Source organism: Notamacropus eugenii, chromosome X, assembly GCF_028372415.1.
Source record: "Notamacropus eugenii isolate mMacEug1 chromosome X, mMacEug1.pri_v2, whole genome shotgun sequence".
In the NCBI taxonomy this organism is placed as follows: domain Eukaryota; kingdom Metazoa; phylum Chordata; class Mammalia; order Diprotodontia; family Macropodidae; genus Notamacropus; species Notamacropus eugenii.
In genome coordinates this window covers 20820254-20844708 of record NC_092879.1, presented here as the reverse complement: position 1 = coordinate 20844708, position 24455 = coordinate 20820254, and the positions used below count along the sequence as shown (strand labels likewise).

At 39.7% G+C, this 24455-nt stretch overlaps 1 pseudogene; it reads right to left on the bottom strand.

Annotated features, from left to right (window-relative positions):
• Positions 1-467: 467 nt before the first annotated feature.
• The window catches only part of LOC140515899 (E3 ubiquitin-protein ligase DTX3L pseudogene), a 38482-nt pseudogene continuing 14494 nt past the window's right edge, over positions 468-24455 (bottom strand).

The following is a 24455-nucleotide window of genomic DNA, read 5'->3' as shown; positions in this document are numbered from 1 at the left end:
TATTTATTTTCCCATTTTATCTAACTATTTAATTCTTCAATCTTTTCCCTCTCTCAGTCAAGTTGATTTCCCTTTCCTCTTTTCCCCTTCAACTAGTCCCTTCTCTATTTAAAAAAAAAATTCATTATTTTGCATCCATTTCCAGAGAGGATTTTTCTCACTCTCTTATCTATTCTTAACTCTGGTCCTCCATTCTCTGGTCCATAAACCCTATAATTATCTAGCCTCTCTCTATTCTCTGTATTCCTCATGGAATAAAAATATCTGAGGCATCCCTTCATGGTTCTTGGCCTAGGAAGTTTCTGTCACTGCCTTGTGGAGCTTGTCCTGAGGATTCTCCTTTTCTATTTTGCCTCACTTTTAGAAAAATATCAGTTCCTGCAGGTGACAGAGAAAATAGTGTCCCATCAAAAGGAAGATTCTTCGTTTGGGCTTTTATGGTGAATAAAGAAGGCATAACTAAGGAAGAAGAGAATTAAAAGTAGTTTATTAAAAGTACATAGAGGTAGCAACATGTTTATTGACTGATCACTAGAGATCAGCCAGGAATTAAGGATGGAGTCAACTTTTATAGAGATCATTTCGTAATTAGATTAAGACAATTAGGTCCACATCAGCAAAAGGGGGTGGGACATTGGATCTCAATTCCTCCCCAAATGCAGGCTAACAGGTAATAGGTGACCTGGTATGTGAGGCATAGCAAACAATACAAAAGCTGCAGATTGGGTGATGCCTCCCCCAACAGTGATTGACAAGTAGAACTGGGAACGATGAATCATGGAGTCAGCCGAACTTTCTATAACTCCCCCATTTGGTGCTAGATGACTAACTAAGTAACTGACTAACTACTCTCACACACACACACAAAGATATACTATATATACATATACATTTAAATGTACATATCTATATGTATGTATGTATGTATGTATGTATGTATGTATGTATGTATGTATCTATCTATCTATCTATCTATCTATCTATCTATCTATCTATCTATCTAGTACAGCAGCATAACTGGTTCCATCTCACTCCTCTATCCTGAACTGCATCATCCTGCTCTCTTCTGTTCATGCCACATCAATTTGAGCAAGTATCTGTGACTAGAAGCTAGGGGACTTAAACTTACAATAGGAATCATGTACTGTGGCCATGAGCATCCTAAATCACAATCCCATGTTTCCATCAATGTCATAAAGTTGAATAAACTTAGGTATGGAATCAAAATCTCATGTATCCCTCAAGGAAACAAACTTTGTTCAATGTGCTCTATATGTAAACTAAGGTAGTTTAAGCCACTGAGAGGGTTCACCATGTACTAATTTTAGAGGGGAGATTTACATTTTAGCAAGGTGCCAAAGAAAATTCAGTAAATGTAAATACCATGAAACAAAAGATACAATAGCGATCATTAGTGTTAAATAACAGCAGTTCTCCTTGTAACCCACTCCCAGTGTTCAGTTAATCAGCACATTTTATCTTGAGTCCCAGATGTCCCATGTACTTGTCTGGTTCCTGGCAACATCTTCTCTTGGACTTTCGGGAATAGGCCTCATTTCCAGGGCAGCTCTGAAGTGGCCTCTCTCCAGTGGATTTGCTTCTCTGGATCCAAGGCACTTGCAGAGATTCCTAGGTAATTCAACTCAAATTTGTCAGTAACCAGGCTCAAGACAATTTAGCATTACATCTTAAATATGCTTTTTGCAGTAACTAGTTCATGTGGAAAAAAAAACCTGCTCAAGTTTTATGATTCTGGTCTCATTAGGAATAGAGCTATGAGAACATCAATTAGGAACCCATAATTAACCTGAAACTTCAGAAAATTTCAGCTATTATATACCACTTGCTATTTCTTTCTTTTTTACAATTACCAATGCATTTTTATATGTAAAGTCCTGAATCCAGTTTTTAGAACTTATTATTATAACATGTCCAAGGCCTGTGCGTATATGTGTGTGTGTGCCTTTTCTCACTTTTCTTTCCAAATTTCCACAATCCTTTCCTTTCAAGTCCTCTATTCCTACTATCAATGCAAAAGAGACTACAACTTTTAGTACCTTCTTGGTCATTTCCTCTTATTCCTAATTTGGGGGCAGCTAGGTGGTACAGTGGATAGAGCAGGAGTCAGGAGGACCTGAGTTCAAATCTCACCTCAGACACTTGACACTCACTAGCTGTGTGACCTTGGGCAAGTCACTTAACTCCAACTGCCTCATCCTGGGTCATCTCCAGTCATCCTGATGAATATCAGGTCACTGGATTCAGATGGCTCTGGAGGAGAAGTGAGGCTGATGACCTGCACAGCCCTCCCTCACTCAAAACAAAGTCAAATACAAGTCATGTCATCATTTCTCTGATGGCATGGTCTTCTTTGGCAATGAAGGATGAACACACATATATATCCCTAATTTAGTTAAACTTGATCTTCTTTCTTTTAAGCTGAGATAAAAGTCCTTCACAATTGCGCCTGTCTTGTTTCTCTCATATTCTGACCAGACGCTTTACCAATCATATCTCAGACTACCTAAAGAAGTAATCTTCACTTTGCTGAATATTTTCTTCTCTTTGACCACAGTCAGAAATTGAGAGAGATTGCCCTTTTTAATGTTTATGTTAATGTTTATGAAAATTCTATTTTAGCCTTTCCAAAAGGCTAGTCAACTCCCCCAATTGCTGTTTCAAAGCCTCTTTCAAAAGCACTGAAAATCCATGGTTTTCCTAGTCTTTAGATTTTCTAATCACATTTAGAATGTCCATCTGACTGAGTTCAATACCTAAGGTCCCATCCTTTATCTCATCAAAACATGGTGTTTTTTTTCTTTTTTTTCCCATAATTTCCCCAGTCCCTACCTATCCTCATTACTCAGTTGTGGACCCGTCTGGAAGGATGTTTCCCAAGCTAGTACAGCTTGTCTACCCTGAAAGCTCACTCATCCCACTCCCAAATGCAGGCAAGGCCATATACTCACCTGCCTCTTCCTGGTGAGCCTTTTTGCCTTTCCTTCTTAGTGCACAAATGAAACAAAAAAATCAAAATTTAGATTTGGGAATCAGATATTTCTCCACTTTCTGTCCTGAATTTTTGGGAGCTAAGTTCTCTGCCACTTCACAACTTAACTAACTACTGGAGAGGGCCAGCTATCAGACAGTATTTGATTGCTGGTTCTGGACCTCTGATGGAGGAGGTCACTCACCATGATAGCCAGGAGTGAAACCCCTCAGAAATTCCAGGTGGTTCTCCATTTCTTAAAAGGAAAACTTTTGGGGAGCATTTACCCTGATTAAGGAGACAAAATTCAGAAAAAAGACAAAAGAGTTTATTAAAAGTATATCAGGATAGCAACATGTTGACAGGCTGATCACTAGAGACAGAGCCAGCTTTTATTGATAACTTTCATAATGAGGTAAAGATAATTCCAACATGTCCACATCAGCAAAAGGGGATGGGACATTGCATTTCAGTGCCTGCCCAACTGCCAGTAGGTGCTAGCTAACAGGTAATAGGTGGCCTAGTACTTAGGGATACCAGGAAATATAAAACCTGCAGACTCAGTGACACCTTCCCCAATGCAGCCTCCCTTAACAGAATCTCCCCAACAGTGACTGGCAAGGAGGACTACAGTCATGTGAAAAAAATACTCCAAATCACTACTGATTAGGGAAATGCAAATTTAAACAATTCTGAGGTACTATCTCACACCTATCAGATTGGGGAAAATGCCAAAAAAGGAAAATGACAAATGTTGGAAGGAACATGGGGAAATAGGGACACTATGCACTGCTGGTGGAGTTGTGAACTGATCCATCCATTCTGGTGAACAATTAGGAACTCTGAGCAAAGGGATATGAAATCATGCATACCCTTTGACACAGCAATACCACTACTAGGTATGTATCCCAAAAACAATTAAAAAAAAAACAAAAAGGAAAAGGAGCCACATGCACAAAAATATTTATAGCAGTTCTTTTTGTGGTGGCAAAGAATTGGAAGTTGAGGGGATATCCATCAACTGGGGAAGGCTGAACAAGTTGTTATATATGATTGTAATGGAATACTACTGTGCCATAAGAAATCTAAAATAGGATGCTTTCAGAAAACCTTGGAAAAACTTATATGAATTAATGCAAAGTGAAGGGAGCAAAACCAGGAGAACGTTGGCTACAACAAAATCGATACTGTATGATGATCAACTGTGAATTACTTAGCTATTCTCAGCAATACAATTAAACAAGACAATCCCCAAAGCCTCATGATGAAAAAATGCTATCCTTCTTCAGAGAAAGAACTGAGGGAGTCTGAATGCAGATCTAAGCATATTATTTTTCACCTTATTTTTTTTCCTGGGGCTTTTTTGTTTTGGTCTGTATTTTCTTTCACAACATGACTAATACAGAAATGTTTCGAATGATTGCACATGTATGACCTATGTCAAATTCCCTGCCACCTAAAGGAAAGTAGGGGAGGGAGCCAGAAGGAGAATTAGAAATTCATTTTCTTGACAAATGAATGTTAAATTGTTTTTACATGCAATTAGGAAAAATAAAATATTATTTTTTTAAAAAGAAAAAAATAGCAGAATGATTCCGGAAACACCTGAGAAGACTTCAAGGAACTGATGAAAAGTGAAGTATCTAAAACCACAAGAATATTGTATATGGTAACAGCAATGCTCTACTATGAATCAACTGTGATGATTTAGCTATTCTGATTAATACAATGATCCAAGGCAATTCTGAAGGACTTATGAGGAAAAATCCTATCCACCTCCAGTAACAGCATTGATGGGTCTGAATGTAGATTGATTCATAATATTTTGGCATTCTTTTTTATTATTGTATTTTTGTAGCATGGCTAATATAGAAATATGTTTTGCATGCTTTCACACGTATAATTGGTGTCATATTTCTTGAGATCACAATGGATGGGGGAAAACTGGCAAGGAAAGAATTCAGAACTCAAACTTTAAAAAAAATCTAAATTAAATAAATAGTAAATAAAAAAAAGAACACAATGAATTACAAGAAGAAAAAGTGATGGTCAACAGGAAAATGTTTTAGAGACCTGGACATAGAGATGGAAAACTCAATCAGGAATCCTATTCACTTATAAGATATGTTAACCTGGCAAAGTCTCATTCCAGTTCTTAGCATCACTTAATTTTTCTGTCAATTGAACTACAAAGAGCATCAAAATCAGAAATCTAGTCAAAGGAGATAACATGGTACTCCATAAATGATATTTGTTGTAATTGTTTCTGTTTTTGTAGTTGAAGATATTATTGTGGTTTTTGTTGCCGTTGGAAAGGAAAAGTTCTGGCATGCCAGGAGCATAAGAATGGAATCTGTCCATTTCTCCCCAAAGCAAAAGGAATTGAAGAGACTGACCTTTGAAAAGGAAGAAGGATGATTACAGAAGGAAATTTGTAAATAAGAGGGTGACTTCTCAAATCATCCAGGATATTACAATCCTAGGAATAAGAAGTGCAGAAGGATGTGATGCCACTGGGGGTAGAGAAAAAGAATATGGCAAGACTGACTGGGACTAAGAGGAAAAGAGTTGCAAATTTATATATATACATACATACATACATACATATATATATATATTTACACATATATATGTATATATATATGAAGATAAACACCTAGGAAAGACAAGAATGATGGTACTGTGAAAAGAAATTAAGTACAGGAACAAAAATGATGTCAGATAGCCAAATGTCTTAGAGCCTTGGACTTGGAGTCAGGAAGACCAACTAGGAATCCCACCTCAGCTACATGGGAGGTGTGTCCTCCCTAACCTGAGTAACTTCCCATGTCTCAGAATCATTTCATTCCTCTGTCAATCACACTACAAAGAGTATTGGGATCAGAGATCTGCTGCTGGGTTCAAGGAGACAATATACACACACTATTATATTTGCTGTGCTTGTTTCTGATTTGGTCGTTGAAATTCTTATTAGGCTGGTTTTCATTTCTCTTCTTATTGTGATTAATCCTGAACAGACAGGAAAAGACCTGGCACACCTAGAGTGAGCAGAAAAATGAACTATCCATCACATTATGGCAGACCCCTTAGGCAAGGCCAAATGCCACCCCCAAGGGCAACCATCACCCATTTTTCCCAAAGGAAAGAGGAATTGAAGAGACTTACATTTAGAAGGGATAAGGAATGAGTGGTTGCAAAGGGCCACTTCCCAAATCTTCCAGGTATCTCCATCCTAGGAAAGAGAAAAGCTGAAATGATGTGAAGCCTTAGGGACTTCAAGGAAAAGAAATGTAAAACTGACAGCATGGGTCACCCTATACATTGTCCCAGGTGTCTGACATCCTAACTGCTTGAAAGTTTTTGTCCTACTGATTCCATTTGATGGAGTCAAGAGAAGGGAAATGCCAAGGAAGAATCAAATCAGACTAAGATGGAGGCACACTCAAGGCAGTGTCCATTGGCCAACATCTTGAGTTAGCCAAGCAGGGAACCTAACGTGTACATCAGACACAATCTTTCAATTAGGCTTTGGAAAACCCAAGGGCCTCACTTTTCTCAGTTGTCTGATAAGTGTCTTCCAAACAGAGAGCCTTTGAAAAGGCCCATAGTTCTACCTATGTGGACCATGAATTTTTAGGGAAGTTAAGGATGGGAAGAATGAATATATATGTGGCAGGGGAGGAAAAGTGATGCTTGACAAGCCATGTTCCAAATCTCTTGGTGGTCACAACCTGACCTGTAGGGTCAGGAAGCCTGGACTTTACCTCTCAACTCATCCACTTACCAAACCTGTCAAGGTAACCAAGTTACTTATCCTGTGTTATCCTCTGGTCTCTCCCCTGCAATATCAGGATAAGAAAATTACTAATCTCACAGTTTGCTCAGAGGCTCAAAAGTGATCCAAAATGTATAGCTTTCTTTATGTAAGTGAGTTATTCTTTTTACTGGTACAGATGCATAGGAGCACTTGCAAAGAAAGATGGCTCAGGAGTGCAGTGGAACCATCTCATTGGCCCATCAGGAGACATCACCCTGGGGTAGTCCTAACTGGTGCCCCCACCCCCACCTCTATAAATTTCTTCAGCAAATTAAATTCTGGAAACTCACCTTTCTGAAATAACAATGAGCTTTTCAAAATGAAATTTGTCCAGAAAAGGGAGATTGCTGAGCTCTTCACTGGAATAATCTTAAGACCCATGAATGGAAAAAAATCAAGTTTACTGTAGGGGATTCATAGGCAAAAAGATAAGAGAACCTGAAGGAAACTCACATTTCAAAGGTAACAGTGCCAGTTGTGAGAGGACATTTGTGCACAGGAGGTAGACAGCTAAGCTCTTCCTGGGAGTGCTTCTGAGGACAAAGAAGCGAAGGCATAACATTAACCTTAAGGGACTCACAGGAAAAAAAGAGAGAAGTGAATCCATGGTTGACCCTTGATTCTAACCTGGTCCTAGGACATCCTTTGCCACTTGTAATGTCTATTTTTCCTCCTTACATTCAACACATGCAGGAATGAGGGAAATGAAAAGGCACAAAGAACAAGGAAAACAAGTGGGAGGAAAATTAATTAGGTCTGATTCTGTTCTCAGCAGACCTAGAGGTTCCCCATTCAGGCCTCAGACCCGTCTACCTATTTTATACTAAAAGTCCTTGGAGCTTTAGTTGTATGCATTACGAAGCCCCAATTACATCTAACGTTGAATGACTCTATAGAAATGAAGTCGAGGACTGTAGTCAGTTTTTTGGCCTTGACATAAGTGACTTCATTTTGCATTAGACCATCATTTTGTGACAGTGTTCCAGAGTTATTATTATTATAGTAATATATGTGTGGTACAAGCTGGCAAAGAACATGCCTGTGTTCATTAGCTACAATAAAAGATATGGGACATTCTCCCCCTGGCAGGACAAGCAATCGATGGACATTTTAAAAATAACTTTGTCAGGAGCTTATTTTGCCAGGTATTAATCAAATTAACAGGTAAACAAATTAAGTCATTAGGCACCCAGAAGAATTTGGGTGTAACTAGCTAATGCCTATAACTACAATTGTCAGAAAGTCATCAACGCCATCAACCTTCAGCACAATCTTTGCTCCCCACTAAGTTTGACTCCTGCATCCCAAGTATTTGAGACTCAAATATCCTCTGGATTCAATGAGGGCATTACGAATTGACAGAAGAAATTTGTTCACTTACCTGGCAACCACCTTGCAGGGAGATACTTGGCCTCTGGCTGGGCAGAGAGGGAACCTTGTCATTGAGTATCACTGCAAAACATGCTTATTGGGAAACTAGAGGGAATTAAGTTAGTGGTTTGTTCCTACTGGGGTTAATGCTATTATTATGATAGTAGAAACTAATGTTTACACACTCTTGAATAATCAAGTTTGCTAGAATTGGGAAGTCTAAGTCTAATTAGTGTTTTGTTCACTCTACTTTGCATATGGAAGAGCAAATCAGTTTAGTGGATGCATTCTATGCTACAATTGACAATGCTTATGGATTACTATTAAAAGTGTCCCATTGGAATATGATCAGAAGGGGGTAGAGAGATAAGGCTGAGAATCAACTCTGGAACTTAACTGTTTTCCACAATCCAATAACAAACACTGAGACTAAGTCTCCTAGCTCTTGTACTTCCACAGACAGAATGCTACAGAAAACTCTGCCGCCGCTGCACTGTCTATTCTAAAAAAAGTCATAGCTGGGTCACTGAACCTCAGATTTCAGTAGTAGGGAAACTCTTTTTTCTTAGATCCATAAGTCACTGACCAGTGCTAAGAAATCTGAGCAAGCAACAGGAAATCCCACTTTCTTCATTAGATTCATGAGCTGCTGACCATGGCTAGGACTAAAACTCTTGGTAGTTGCATCTTCTCTAGCAGGGTTAGGTCAGACAACCGGATTGGTCATCTAGTGCCTCCACCAAGGATCAAAATTTAAACCCCATACTGTAAGAGAAGGGAGATCTTTTTCTCTGCCTTCTGGTATTTGTCTCTATCTCCATCTCTCTCCCTCCCTCCCCTCTGTCTGTCTCTCATTTCTGTCTGTTTCTGTCTCTCTCCTCTCTGTCTCTCTGTGTCTTAACATCTAGAGATGGCATTCCCATTTGAAAGAATGGGGAGGAAACTAACCCTTATACTGAGCTTTCAATAATATGGCCAATTATTAAAAGGAACTTTGCTTTAAAACTGAAGTGTCTCATGATCCTTATCTTCCTGGAAACCATAGAGATGAAGAAGAACCTTAGAAGTATCTGCACTTGTATTTAGTACAGATATGGGGAATATTCCCAGAACCATACATTGTGAAGCTAAGCATACTAAGTCAGTGATTAGAGAACCTCTGACTTTCTTGAAGCCAGAGCTGCTGCAGTATAAAAGTAAAAATACACTCTGGCAAGGTTTAGAGAAATTGTGACTTAAGAAGTTAGGGGCAAAGAAAACAAATTGCTATTCAAAGGGAAAAGGTATCTCTCCTTACAGAAATAGAGAACAGGTTAAGAAAATGAAATAGATGACCTGGGTTTTACTAGACACGCTAAACCAAGTCACTCTGAAATGTAACAGTGGAAAAGCAAACAGGAAGAGATATGGAGGGCTAGTGATGTGTTAGATGGTGGGTTAAGAGACTCATTGGTAAGGGAATGATAGGGATGACGCCTCATGGATCCTGTGTACCATATCTAACCATAAAGTCTTGAGTGAAGGAGAGGAAAGGCTTGTTAAACAGCTTAGAAATCAAAACTTATAAGTTAGGTCAGAAACAATGATTAGATGAATACTTTTCAATGGTAGCATTGTTACTTAATGCTTTATGTTAGCACAAAGACCTCATTTAAAAAAACAGAGGAAACAGATGATGCCTGGCTGTTAAGAGTCTGCCAAATGGATGGTGAATCTGTCAGTTGAGACAGAGATGAGGTTAAAATACTGGGGATGAATTGTAAAGATGACAGGTTGGCCCACATGAAAGGCAACAGCAGCAGGTTATTATTAATGTTAATTTGTATATAAATAAAATGAATGAATGAAATAATCATCTAAAATAATATTAAAATGATTAATATTTTATCATTATTCCTTTAATAATAGAAGATAGTCTTCTACATTGGATTTTTCATGCTTGGAAGAGGCAATGTTCAACTCTCTTTACATATAAAAGCACAATTGAAGACATGGAAATCTATATCTGAAGAAATACAGTTGCCATTAAAAAAGGCCATGGTTGAATGGGTATATTTGGTTTTGAATAAGGATAAAGACCAGGACTAATTGATAGATAGTACTTTACAAAGAAATAAGATATCAATTAGGACAAGGCCAAGGAGTGGCAACATCTCTTAGAAGGAACACAGACTGTAAAACATGTCATAATAGCCCTTAGATCAGGGGTGGGGAATCTGCAGCCTCAAGGTCACATGTCGCCCTTTGACTGAATCCAAACTTCACTCCTCACTAAAAGGATTTGTTCTGTAAAACTTGGACTCAAAAGGCTACATTCAAGGACCTAGAAGGCCACATGTGGCCTGAAGTCCCCAGGTTCCCCACCCCTGAATTAGACTATAAAACTCCCCAGTTTGGCCAGTAAAAGAGGTAAGTGGTGAGTGGAGATTTATAATAGACTACAGTAAATTTAATGCCAAGACTAAACGTATGAAGGGAGCTTTCCCAAATTTATCAGAAATGAGTGATGAAATTAAAGGATGTAATGGACTGTGGTTTTCTGTTATCTACATAAACAATATGTTCTTTGCACTTGCAGTGGCCAAAGAAAGCCAAGAACAGTTTTTCTTCACATGGAAGGGGGTACGGTATACATTTTGTAGATTGTCACTGGGATATGTTAATTGCCCAGTATCATGCCATAATCTACACAGGTAGGACTCAAGTAAAATGGACACCATTGTGGGATTCGTAAGGTGTTATATAGAACACGTTAGTTAGGGTGCATGATAAACAGGGGTTATCTGAGATGCTATTATTCATCTATTCATGTAATCCACTAGATTAAGTAATAGAGGATGGCTAGCTATCTAATGGCATTCTAAGGGATGATCTGGACATCAGAGGGAGTACTCATTTTGCAACTAGTCATAGAAAAGATTTTAGCTTTAAAACCACAAAGGACAAAAAGGGAGGGGCAGAAACTAGTTGGTTTGCTTTCTGGAAAAACCACATTCCACATTTTTGTATGATACTAACACCACTGGACCAATGTTCTAAGGCAATTTAGAAATTTCATGTGGGGACCAAAATAAAAAACATGCATTAAAACAAGTGAAGGAGGTAGCAGAACATGCCATACTCCTTATGCTGATTTCCCTAAACTCTTTTAGACTGGACATCAGATTGAAGAAGATCATTGTGATCTGGTCCCTGTGGAACAGACAAAAAAGGATAATTGCCCATCACATTAGATACATTATTACGGGGGGGTAATGGCTCTGTCAGTATTATGTGCTGTCATGATCCCAATGCCAAGACCACCCTGCTCTTTTCACTACTCTATTTTTACTTTTGGGAGACACGCTTTTTTTTTTCCAGAGCTAAGGCCCAGCAAGTAAGCTGTGCCCTGAGCTTAGCATAAAAACAATCCTTTGTGTTCACCCTCTGCATGAACTCAGCCACAGCGAAATCCCAGAATTATTTCACACAATCCCCAGATGGTCCCTGAGCTTGGACAAACACCTGCAGGAACCATGTTCTGGGCATGAAGCCATGCTATGAATCAAAGTTGTCTTTGTTGCTGATGCCTCATTGTCATGACTACAGCTCACTACGTATTAAGGCTCAGTCTCAATGCAGTGGGTCTCCTTGGTATCAAAGCAGACCTTGGCACATGTGTCTAGTTTCCCTCATCCGACAAATGGATTAAAGAATGCTTTTTGCTTATAATCACTGTTAACTTTTTGGTTTTATTTTATTTTTCATAATTATCAGTTGGGGAAGCTCTTTGGTATTTTTCAGAGTCACAGCACTTGTATAAGTTCTGTGATTCCTTGGTCAATTCTTTTCAGGGTTTAACAGTGGAAACTGAGAGCCTGACACTTCAAACACTGATTCCTGATAAACATTGGAATTACCACCCAGTCAATGCTGAAATAGAAATGATATACAAACCAGAGACAAGTCATCTTCATGAGGAGTAAACAGCCCATATTGGTGACATGCCATCTAAGCTACCAGAGAGGAGAATGATGCCTAGTAAGTGACCCTCAGCCTGGCAAGACCCAAAGGATAAGAGCACCATACAATTCATAGATGAGATTGTTATTCTTATGATTCACAGGGTGTGAAATGGTGAGCTGCCATCCTCAACCCTTCAACTGGTGAACAAATGGTTAAAAGAGAGGTGGAAAGTAAATAGGTTAAATGAGATACATGGAGGCCACAGTTGGTTAGCATTTCAAAGTTTCTGACAAGATATAATTAAATTCAAGACAGAGCAAAAGGGATTGTTTTTTCCAAACTTCAAACCGCCCTATCAGAACTACTGACATGAAATAATCATCCACATCAGCTTCGATTGCCAAAGTATTCTGTCATTAAGGAAACATCTGGGTTTCTGTTCTGTGAACTGCTTGATGTTTGTTGCCTGTATAAATGGAGAACTGGTGCAAGCAGTCTTTGTAGTCGCTACTACTTCTTCACCAGCCTCTACACATGAGGAGCCCAATGTTCTACTGACCCTGTACCTTGTGCCTTCTGTCTCCTGCTAGTGTACTTTGAAGGAAGGTGACAGGATACCAGCCATCTTCCATCTGCCCCAAAGAACTTCCCCCTACATGGGAATCTACCAATTCCTGCTACCCACTCTTCACCAGCTTCTTCAGTTGAGAAGAGGGGCCCAATGTTCCTCTAACCCATGCTTTGTGCCTTCCATCCTCTGCTGGGCACAGCAGGTCCTCTGCAGGAAGGTGACTCCAGGTCAGGAGTCTTCCATCTGCTGTAAACCAACCATTTCCACTTATACAAGCTCAAGGGAACTTCTACTTCCTACTGCCAGCCCAATCTCACAACTAAGGTGTGAAGCATCTCTGGGGCAAAGAAGAGCAACCTACCTTTTCACATCAGGCCTTTCAGCTCCTGCTGTACCTGTCTCTTGAGGGAAGAGGAAAGTTGGTGTGGAATGGGACTTCTGACTCTGTTTCTTGTTGCACAGATGTGACTTTCACCTCTTGCTGTACACTTTTCCTGCCTAATCTTCTCCTTTTAGAGGGAAGAGGACTAAGAAAGTAGGTCATTTGAATCTGATCATTTGAATGTATGCCTCCTACCTCATACTGTACTTCCTCCAGCCTCCACTGGGAAAAGGAATGATGCCCTCCACTCAATGAAGAATAGTCTCATACCTCATCATACCCTTCTCATCTTAGTGATTCTGAACCCCTAGATCTGAATCCTAGATCATCATCCAAACCACATTCCACATTACCTACCAGCCAATTATTTATTTCCATCCCTCTCAACTCTCTTGCTCCTAAGTGACTTACACCACCCAACGACTCTTCCATTGTGCCTTGTGGGATACCTGTCCAATAGGCAACAAATTTGACTTCATCCTAAACCATTACTTCTCCCATTCCTTCAGTACATAGGTGTTACTGAAACCTGGCTACCCCTAGATCACACTCTCCCTGGTCACCCTTTCCAGCACTGGCTGCACCTTCTCTCATTCTCCTCAATTCACTGGTTAAGGTAGAGTTAAAATAATCTTTGTTCCCCATTGTGACTTGCAGAATCTCCCCCTACCTCTCACTCAGCAACCTCTCTCCCTTGAGGTTCATGCTATTCATATCTACCACCCAATCAAAATCCTGGTACCTACTGTCTATAGACTCCCAGGTCACTCCCCTTCCAACCTCAGTCAGGTTGGTACATGGCTCACAATTATTCTGTCCTCTTCAACTCTTGCCCCCATACTAAGGGACTTCAACACAAATATTGACTCCCTTTATCACCCTAACCACTTAGTTCCTCAACCTACTCACTTCCTACTCTACCACACCTCAGGCACAAACAAACATGGTCATATCTTTGATCCTGCCATCAGTCACAAATGTAATACTTCCAAGTTTAACAATTCCAAAATCCCCTTGTTGTACCACAACCTATTGGTTTTTCACCTTCTTCTGCCTTTGCTTACAGAATTCTACCCTTTGTCCACACCATTATCTCCAATCCTTTGACTCTTCAATTCTCTTCCGGGCCACCACCCCTGAACTAGCCACTCTACCCCACCCCCAATCTTGACCACTTGTTGAACCAATTCAACTCTATACTGTCTTCCACTCTTTAATTCCTAGGCCTCTTCTGTTGCTGATTATGTCCTACCCAAGTCTCAGCCTTGGAATACTCACACAAAGGATTGCCTTACCTCCTCCACATTTGCTGCTGAATGAAGGCGGAGAAAATCATACAATTATTTTGAATTAGTCATGAAGTTATACATCAATGGGACCTTCTCTGCTGCTAGGCAATCCTATCATGGCTCCTATCAACTTACTATCCCACCCTCCATGGCAGATCTTCCCAACCTTTTCATCTCTCCTCAAACCTCTCATAGTACTCCCTTCCACCACCCTCTCAGTTGAGATCCCTCTTCCTCATCTGTGATCATTCAGATTTCTTCTGCCACTATCTCCTTCACTCTTTTCACAGGATTACATGACTTTACTCCTTACCATAATTAACTATCTCTTTTCTTGTTCTAGCAATGCCATTCCATCCCATGTCCTCTGAAAAACTGCCCTATCATCCCTATTCTATCACTTATTTTCAAACTTCTTGTTTATTGCCTACAAGTAGGCCCATGTCTCCCCCACCCTCAAAAAACTCTTACTTGACCCTTTCATCCCACTCACTATTGTCTATATCTCCATTGGATTTTGTAGCTAAACTCCTTGAAAAAGCCTTCTACTATAAGTGCCTCTGTTTTGTATCCTCTCACTCTCTTCTTAACCTGTTACATTCTGGCTTCCAAACTTATCATTCCCACTGAAACTTTTCATTCCAAAACTACCAATGATCTCTTAATTGCAAAATTCAGTGGCCTTTTCTCAATCCTTACTCTCCTTCACTTCTCTGTAGTCTTTGACAGTAGTGATTTCCCTCTGCTCTTTGATACTCTTCTCTCTAGGTTTTTCAGATATCATTCTCTCCTATTCCCCTGTCATCTGACTGCTCCTTTCGTGTCCTTTCCTGGATCTCCCTCCAGATCACAACCTCTAACCATTGGGATCCCTTGGGGTTCTATCCTGGACCCTCTTCTCTTTTCTATTAGCTCCCATGGACTTAATTTAATTAATGCTGATAATTCTAAAAATCTACGTTTCCTACCCAAAACTCTGCTGACCTCCAATCTTGCATCTCCAATTGCCAGTCATATATTTTGAACTGGATATCCTGTGTCCAAAACAGAACTCATCTTTCCCCTTAAACTGTCCTGCTTCCTTCCTACCCTCCTAATTACTGTAGTAAGCAACATCATCCTCCCAGTCCCTCAGGCTTCCAACCTAGGAGACATCCTCGACCTCTATCTCTCACCCCTCATATCTGTTGCCAAGGTCTGTCAGCATCACCTATGTAATATCTCTTTAATACACCCCTTTCTCTTCTCTGTCACTCTGGTGCAGGCCCTCATCACTCCATGCCTGGACTGCTGCTGGTAGGCCTGCTATTTCAAGTCTCTCCCCACTCTAATACACCCTCCATTTCTCCATTCAAGTGATTTTCCTAAAGATCAGGTCCTATCATATCACTCCCTGAGCCCCAATTCCACCGAGTAACTTCCAGTGGCTCCCTATTGCCTCCAAGAGCAAATACAAAATGCTCTTTTTGGCATTCAAAGCCCTTCATATCCTAGCCACCTTTCCAGTCTTCTCACACGTTACTCCCTACCATGTATTCTTCAATCCAGTGACTCTGGTCACCTAAATGTTCCACAAATGGGCCAAGCCATCTGTGGACATTTTTTCTGGCTGCCTCTCATGCCAGGACTTCCTCGCCTCTACCAACAGACTCCCCTAACTTCCTTTACTTCTCAACAAAAATCCCATCTGTTAAAGGACTTTTCTAGCCCCATTGGTTTCTAGTGCCTTAAGTTGTAATTATTTTCTATTTATTCTGTATATAATTGGTTTATATTTGTTTTGCATGTTGTCTCCCCCACTAAATTGTAAGGTCCTTGAGGGCAAGGATTGTCTTTTGCCTCTTCTTGTATCTCCAGGGCAGAAGTACAGTGTCTAGCACACAGTAGGTGCATAATGTTGATTGTCTGATAGCAGATTGCCTATATGTATATACTTGGGATATTTTTTCTCTTTTCAAACATTTTATTCTATTTCAAGAATTGCTACCACATAAGTTCATTTCAACCTGAAAATTTGGCTAACTGGGCAGGAGTCTCAGGCACTGGAAGAGTGGTGAGTGAACTCCCTCTGAGTATTTAGGGCCACTTTCTAGCAGGTAAGTGACCCTGACTTTCTAATAAGTCTCCATTCCAGGATTCCACCAACCAAAGTCATAGGAAGTAAAGAGCTGTAAAGGAAATGAAGACTAAGTACAAGGAAATGGGTAGTGAGTACTTTGAAAAGATCCTGTCTGGATCTTCACTGGCTAAAATGATGGAAAAATATGGGAAACTTTGTTCATTACTGTTGGGTCTCTATCTCAAGAGGTTAATATCTTTCTCTCCTGTGGGTCTTGTTTCTATTTATGAAAAGCCATATTTGCAGTGGCTACAGGAAGGTTCATTTGAAGTAGGTAAGTTAACATAGCCAATGGGATTTTGAGAAACACTGTATTCAAAACAAAGGGATTAATGGTATATCTGAAGTAAGTGTGATGCCTCCAATATATTTAAGAAGGATTTGGATAGTCAAAAGAAAAAATGGAAAGGGTAAGACAGTTAAAAGCTCTCCACTCTCTCCAAACCCTCTGTTGAAATAGGACCTTTACACACATATATATGTGTGTATGTATTCTGTATATTCTATACCCCAGAGGGAATGTTTTAGGAACTTCAGTAGGAAAAGGGTGATTTAGGTACTATGTGGCTTCAGGTTCAGGAAGAGGATGAGGGAGAGGGGCAATTTCACCCGAGGCTGGAAAAGAATTCTTACATGAAGGAAACATCGTATTGTGGGTCTGGTCTAAGAATAATTCTGGCTTTATAAATGGAATTGAACTCAGTTATTACAATGATACGATTCCCTTTGTCTAAAGTTCAAATTAGAGGAGTACTTTTAATAATTGAAGATTTAGATAAAAAGTAATTTTTAAAAAGGCCTTTGTAGTAACCAATTTGGTAAAAAAGGAAAATTAAAGTTAACCTGTGTATGGGGTTTCTCCAAATTCAAGCATTCCTGTGATTCACCTACTAACTTTTACAGAAATTTGCTGGAAATTCAAAGTTGTTTAATCCACCAAAGGGTCTGCCTTAATTCATTCCACCTTTGTAGCCTTCAGCCTGTGCTTGGGTACCTATATATTTTGGCTCTTACATTCTCCATACTTGAGACTCAAGCATCCTCCTGGCTCACATGAGGGAATTGCTGATTTGTGCCTCATAAAAAGATAAGAGCATAGATGGATTTGTTTACATACTAAATCATCAATATATCTCTTAGTTTAGAATGATTTTAATAGAAATATAAACAAAAAGAAAAATAAAGAACAGAACAAACTGCAGGAGAATGAGATCAGGGACTGCAATAGAATATACACATTTCACAGTAGTGCATGGAACTTCTATGAAAATTGACCATGTCAATTTAGGACACAGATATATTGCAAATAAATGTCAAAACATAGAAATAGTTAATAAATTCTTTACAGACCATAACTTTTTTTCTGATCATTACACAGCTTTGATTTTATTAGAAGTATCTGACACAGCCATTAAATCATGTCTCCTCTAACAGAAGCATAGAGGCATATCCTGATGATTTAATTATTTAGAGAAGAACCAACTAGCTAGCATTTGAGCTACAACATTTAGCTTTCTGCGCTGGGGCAACAGGGTGCCGCATTATCACCAATAAACTTATTTGTAACTGGGAAAGGAACCTCTCTGTATCATCAGTTCTCTTTCATTCTCCAAGCAATGCAAGAAGTCCCAGTATTACAACTCCTAATGAATATTTCTTAGATTTTTGTAGCAAACACAAAAGGTGGATGCATTCAGAGATGAAGGGGCATTTCATCTGTTGCCCCACAACTACACTATTGAGGGGGCACCTTGAATGATGGTAAATTGAGTAGACAATTTTATGGAGGTAATAGTCAGAAAATATTTGTGTATGAATGTGGTCTCATTAAGACTAGACAAACAGAGAGGTTGCCACAAGGTGCACCCCAAAAGGTGAGCTAATAATGCAGAGAACCAGGGCAGCACACAAGCCAATGCCAATAGCCTACTAATCTGGAAACTCTGATTCCCAGGTCAATGAGCTTGCCCGTGGTCAGTCAGTCAATTAAGTATTTATTAAGTGCCTACTATATTCCAAGCAATGTGCTAAGTGCTGGGGACACAAAACAAGGCAAAAGACAATCTCTGCTCTCAAGTAGCTCATAGTCTAATGGGGAAGACAATATGCAAACAACTATGTACAAACAAGCTGCATACAGGACAAGCTGGAGATAACCCACACAGGAAAAGCACTAGCATGAAAGAGGGTTTGGGAAAGGCTTCTTTTAAAAGCTGAGATTTTAGGTAGAACTTGAAAGAAGTCGGGGAAGCCAGTAGGTGGAAATGAGGAGGGAAAGAATTCCAGGTATGATGGATACCAGTGAAACTGTACAATCCAGAGAAATGGAGTTTCTTGTGCAAGGAATGTCAAGGAGGCCATTATCACTGGATCACAGAGTACAGAGTGGGGGAGTAAAGGGAAGGGCAAGGTTATGCCAAACAGAGGCTTTTCTGTTTGTTCCTGAAAGTGATTGGAAGTCACTGGACTTGATTGAAGACAGAAATATCTTGCCCCACTCCTCAATTTACATTAAGTCTGCCAGAGTCCCAAGGATAGATAGTTTCTTTCTGAAGTGAAGGACTCATGCAAGTATTAGGGAACTAACATTCTTCAAGATGTCTTCCAGTCTTTTTAACTTTCCTGGCTACTATTCCAGTTAGAAGGGAGCAAGTTCTGGTGAGTTCTGAGACCACAAACTGCTTACCACAAATAACGTGAATGGATCTGAGGGTCCATCATCACCTTGTGCAAGTGGTACAATGAAAGATTCTTTAACTCCAGCATCTCTGGTGACAGCAAAATGGAGACAGGCAGGAAAGCACTGAGAGATACACTTTGGTTTCTCACTAGAGCAACTTGTACATTCCTACTAGGCTCTCAGTTTGTGTAATAAAAAGTAAAAATCTCCAAGAAATAAGACAGGTTAGCAGATAGCAGTTCATCCCATTCACCCCTAAACAAACTAATTTCTTCTCAAGTTTTTTTTTTAATTTTTCTCTAAATGGTGCCTACGCACACATGCATTTTAATGACTGTTTTGATTCCCTTCCACACCTACAGCTTTTGCAAGCCCAACTCTGCAGGCATCCTTGAAGTTAACACTCTTACTCAATTCCTTTTGCCTTCAGTTCCTGCTTGACTCGCTGCAGATAGTTGGGATCAGGGTAACCAAAGTTTTCTGGCCCACCATATTGGAGAGTTTTGTGGTGAATATCATTCCAAGTGATCACATCATTGACTCCTAATGTCTGAGACTGTCCTACTGTGAAAATCAGCCTTTGGTCGAAAGCTCTTCTGAGGAGATGTAAAACCTGCCGTCCTTCTTCATTGTTTGGCAAGTATGCCACCCGTCTTGTTCCTTCGTAGCGTTTTCCTGGGTTGGGATGATCTTCCGTCTGTATACCTCCCTGCATGTCATAATGAATCACAATAGTGCCACATGAATTATAACCCGGAAGTGAAGAAGTCCTGTAAGAGGTTGTCATTGTTCCATCTGGCTGATTTCCTTTCACGATATGATAGGAAGTCTGGCACACAGGGCACACTGGCTTACGTTTCATGACCTCTCTGATACAAGGACCACAGAACTCATGCTTACATTTTGGGAGGACTTCTTTGTGATGAATGATTTCCAGACAGATGATACACTCTTCCTCTTCTTCCTCCATCTCCTCATTTCCTACGTCCCCAGAGCTAGGCAATCCCTTGGAGTGATTTCCCTTGAAATCAGCACCATTTTTGTCCAACAGGGATTTGGGGTTTTTACTACAATTGCCTCTAAGAGACCCTTGTCTCTGCTGGCCATGACCATCAATATTAAAATATCTCTTAACATACTTCACTGCTTCTGCAAGGTACTTGGGCAAACCAGTCAATGTCAGTTGTTGTTCACACCACTCTAAGTTTACATGAGGGTAATTTATTTCAAAGTCTTGCAAGAATGTCTTTTCGGGCCAACGCTTTTTCTCTTTGTGTAATGGTTTCAGGATAACTACCTCTTTGGCAATTTGAGGTAAAAGCATCTGAAAGACATCAGTGAAATCTTCATAAGCAAGTTCAGAGAGGTCTAAGTCTTTGTGTTTTGGTTTAAACATAATGAGGGTTTTCCGAATTCGGGGTTTGTTCACCAATTCCATTACGGTGTCATATTTTTTCTCTATTTCTCTGATTTCTTGGTACAGAAGACGCAAGTAAACAGTATCAACCTCAATTTCATTCTTCATTGTGTTTTGAGAAAGCATCATTTCCAGAGGTTGTTTGCGGGAGAAGTTTGCTTCAACGAAACGTTGAGCTCCTAAGATATCCTGTGGGTTTCCCCAGAGGGTTAAGACTTTTCCTTCAGCTTTAATACGGAGACTTTTAAACATGTCAATCAGTATTTTTTGGACACTAAGAGCCAGTTTATTATCAGTGAAATGAACATCCTGGCGGGTCACATTCTGTATTTCTTTCTGAAATGCTCTGGTAAAAGCTTCTTGAGCTGCTTTTCTGTCCCCTGATTTAGATGTCTCAAAGTCTAAACACACATTGCCCATAGGACATGATACAATACTTCTGATATGTACTTTATGCTCACTTTCTATTCTGTTCAGAGTTTCAGCAAAGAAACATTTAAAATATTCATACAAATGTGAAGGAACCGAAATAAGGTCTGATTCCTCTTCGGTTCTGCGTTTTGGATTTGATTGAGGAACAGGATTGTCACAGTCATTTGGCATAATGTGCTTGATTTCTAGTGCTGAGGCTGAGGGGGGAGAATCATCTTTTTGGTCATCTCCCTGCCTCTTCTCACTTAAGAATTCATACATTTTTTCAATATCTTGGTAATCGCCCATCACTGTCTCAGGCCCATCATGGTCTTTCTCTATTTTGAGATTTGGGCAAAGGTTAATAATCTTCTCCCTTTGCTCTTTGGAAAGCTTAAAGTTCAGGTCAACCTCCACATCTAGAAATATCTTTTGAGCGAAGGAATCAGAGGAGGCACCTCCTTCATCTGGAGATTCCTCTGGGAGTGACTGAGTCTGCTGGTTTATCTCCAAAATGTTCTCTCCTAGGTCTTCATTTGTTTCTATGTAGATGTTCACATCTGTAACACCGACCACCAAAGAGTGATCTTTCTTTGCAATCACACCTTCCTTGGCTTGTCTTTTACAAAATTCTACCCAGAAAGTGCCTTCACGGGGACCAGCTTTGACCCTGCACTTGCCTCCCCCGGACCTCCATGGATTCTGGAAATACTTTTGCAGCTTCCTCTCCATTCCAAAACAGCTCTCAGACACCCGGACCAGGACCCGGTACAGCGGGCTGTGGGCAAGGCTGCCAGTGGCCATCAGGGCAGGGTAGGGACTCGTGAGTCAAAGAGCCGGGACTGCAACGTTTGTTCACTGGGCTCTGGAGGGGAAAACTAAGGAGCAGAGAGGAGAAACGAAAGGGTGCTGTCAGCTCCCTACCCCCCACCTCTCTGCCCAGACCATAACTTAATAAAAATAGTAATTGGTTCAGGCAGCACAAACATAAGACCAGATGACAACTTAACAATGAAATGCTAAATAATGACAAGTTCAAAGAAGAATTTTTTAAAATATGAGTAATTATTTGAAAAAATGATGAGGATGAGGATGATGATGAAGAAGAAAAAACAATATACAACAATTTCCAGGATGCAGATAAAGCAGACCTCAGGAGGAAAAAAAAAACATTTCCTTACAAACATACATTAACAACACAGAAGATAAGAGCAATAATGAACTGAATATTCATTGAAAAAATTAGAAAGCCAACAAATAAACAAGCTTAAAATAAGGACAAAGATATTAAAAATAGAGAATAAATAGATAAAGTGAAAACAAATATACTCCAAAGAAATTATATCTAAAATTAAAGGCTGGTTCCTTGAAAAGAATAATGAACTTGATAAACCTTTTAGCTAATCTGATTAAAAAGAAAGAGGAGAAAATCCAATAGATGAAATAGCAAACAAGCAAAGTAAACACATCAACAGAACCAGAAGAAAAAAATAATCAGCATATTATGTACAGTGCGAACCAAAAACAATATCACAAATCAAAGAGATATGTCTCGCAATGGAATTTATTACAAAAGAAAAGACACATGCATGTGGGAACTCCCTATACAAAGGAGCCTAGCAGTGCAGGGAAAGCCTTGGTATTTAAGCTACAAGGAAAAGGGGAAGTCATAAGGGAGGGGGAAAGCGCCAACCTCCTCCCAAAGGGGAGAAAAGAACATGAATAAATAAAATGACAAAAGGAGCATAGTTTTCCCTTGGAAACTGCTAGACCACGAAGATAAGATGGTCTGCTTATCTCCAAGGGTCCCAGCTGCAAAAAAAAAAAAAAAAGTGTTTCTTAGTCTGGTGCAGACTGACTGGTACCTGTCTTAACTCCCAAGTACACACAGGGAAGCCAGCTTGGGGTGCAGAAAACAAATCATCTAAACTAAGGTGGTTTTATCCTTGACACATTCAGGGCCTCTTGCATACCACAGGTCCAGTATTTCTGCAAAATATGGCAACTCAAAAAGAGAAGTTCAAGGGACACTTTTAACATCTCCACACTCCCACTGGTGCAACTCCTGGGTATGGTGATGACCACAGAGGTGCACTTGGTAAAAACATTCTCATGGATACTACCAAGAAAGGGTCTCTGAAGGCAAGAGAAAGAAATGCTTCACAAGGATAAAGGTCAACAGATAGAAAGCTAACAAGAGACCTTGGGCACTTTTATGTCTTGCAGCTGATACAAGATAGTTCCAGTTACAAAGAGGCATCAGACCCAGAACCATAAACAAAGCACATGGTAAGAATGTTCAAAATCAGAGTTAATCCAGATAGGGGAATCATACAACATCCAAAAAACCAAGAGAACTTAAACTTCATTAACAGAAAATAAAAGGGTATAATAATGGACATCAATATTAACAAAGATTAAGTCTTGCTGCAATAACCCTTCCCAACACCCATTCAATCAATTCATTTCATCTTCAATATCAGACATTCCATGCAGTTGTACGATCCCTGGCATGTCTCTTCTTGGAGCAGTCTGCAAAATATCGTGTCCTCAGGGGCACCACTTCAGTGGACTTTCCTTCTGGTTCTAAGTTACTTGTAAAGATTCCTTAGATGTTTCTGCTACATTCTACTACAAAACAGATCTCAATACAAGATTTCCATACTAGTCACCAAGTTTTACTTCTCTAACAACTACTCCATGTGGTGGTGGACCCTCGTGGTTCTGATCTAATCAGTGTATGTGTTCGTCCCTCATTGCCGAAGAAGACCATGCTATCAGAGAAATAATGACATGACTTGTACTTGACTTTGTTTTGAGTGAGGGAGGGATATGCAAGTCATCAGGCTCACTTCTCCTCCAGAGCCATCTGAGCCCAGTGACCAGATATTCATCAGGATGACTGTAGATGACCCAGGATGAGGCAATTGGGGTTAAGTGACTTGCCTAAGGTCACACAGCTAGTGAGAGTGTCAAGTGTCCGAGGTGAGATTTGAACTCAGGTCCTCCTGACTCCTGCACTCTATCCACTGTACCACCTAGCTGCCCCTCTGATCTAATCAGTAACAGATAAAGAGAACATCAAATTAGAAGCCCATAGTTCACCTGAAATTTCAGAGAATGTTTCTATTTTTATCTAAACTCTGTACCTGACATATACATCGTTAACAACAACCTAAAGGGTTACTGTTACATTAATATATGTAAGACACTCAAATACAAATGAAATATTTAAATACCACAGAAAGCAGAACTCTTAAAACCTTCCAAATTACATATACACACAAATATATTTGTTTGATCTTGTTTTCTCAAAATTTTTACTCAATTATTTTACTTTAGAATTTTTATTTAAATGTTAATTATTTTAGAACTCCAAATTTAAATATCACTTAATTTAATTCTAATTCAATTCAGTTATTTAATTTCTCGCTTAGGAGAAACACAGACAGAGAAGGATCTAA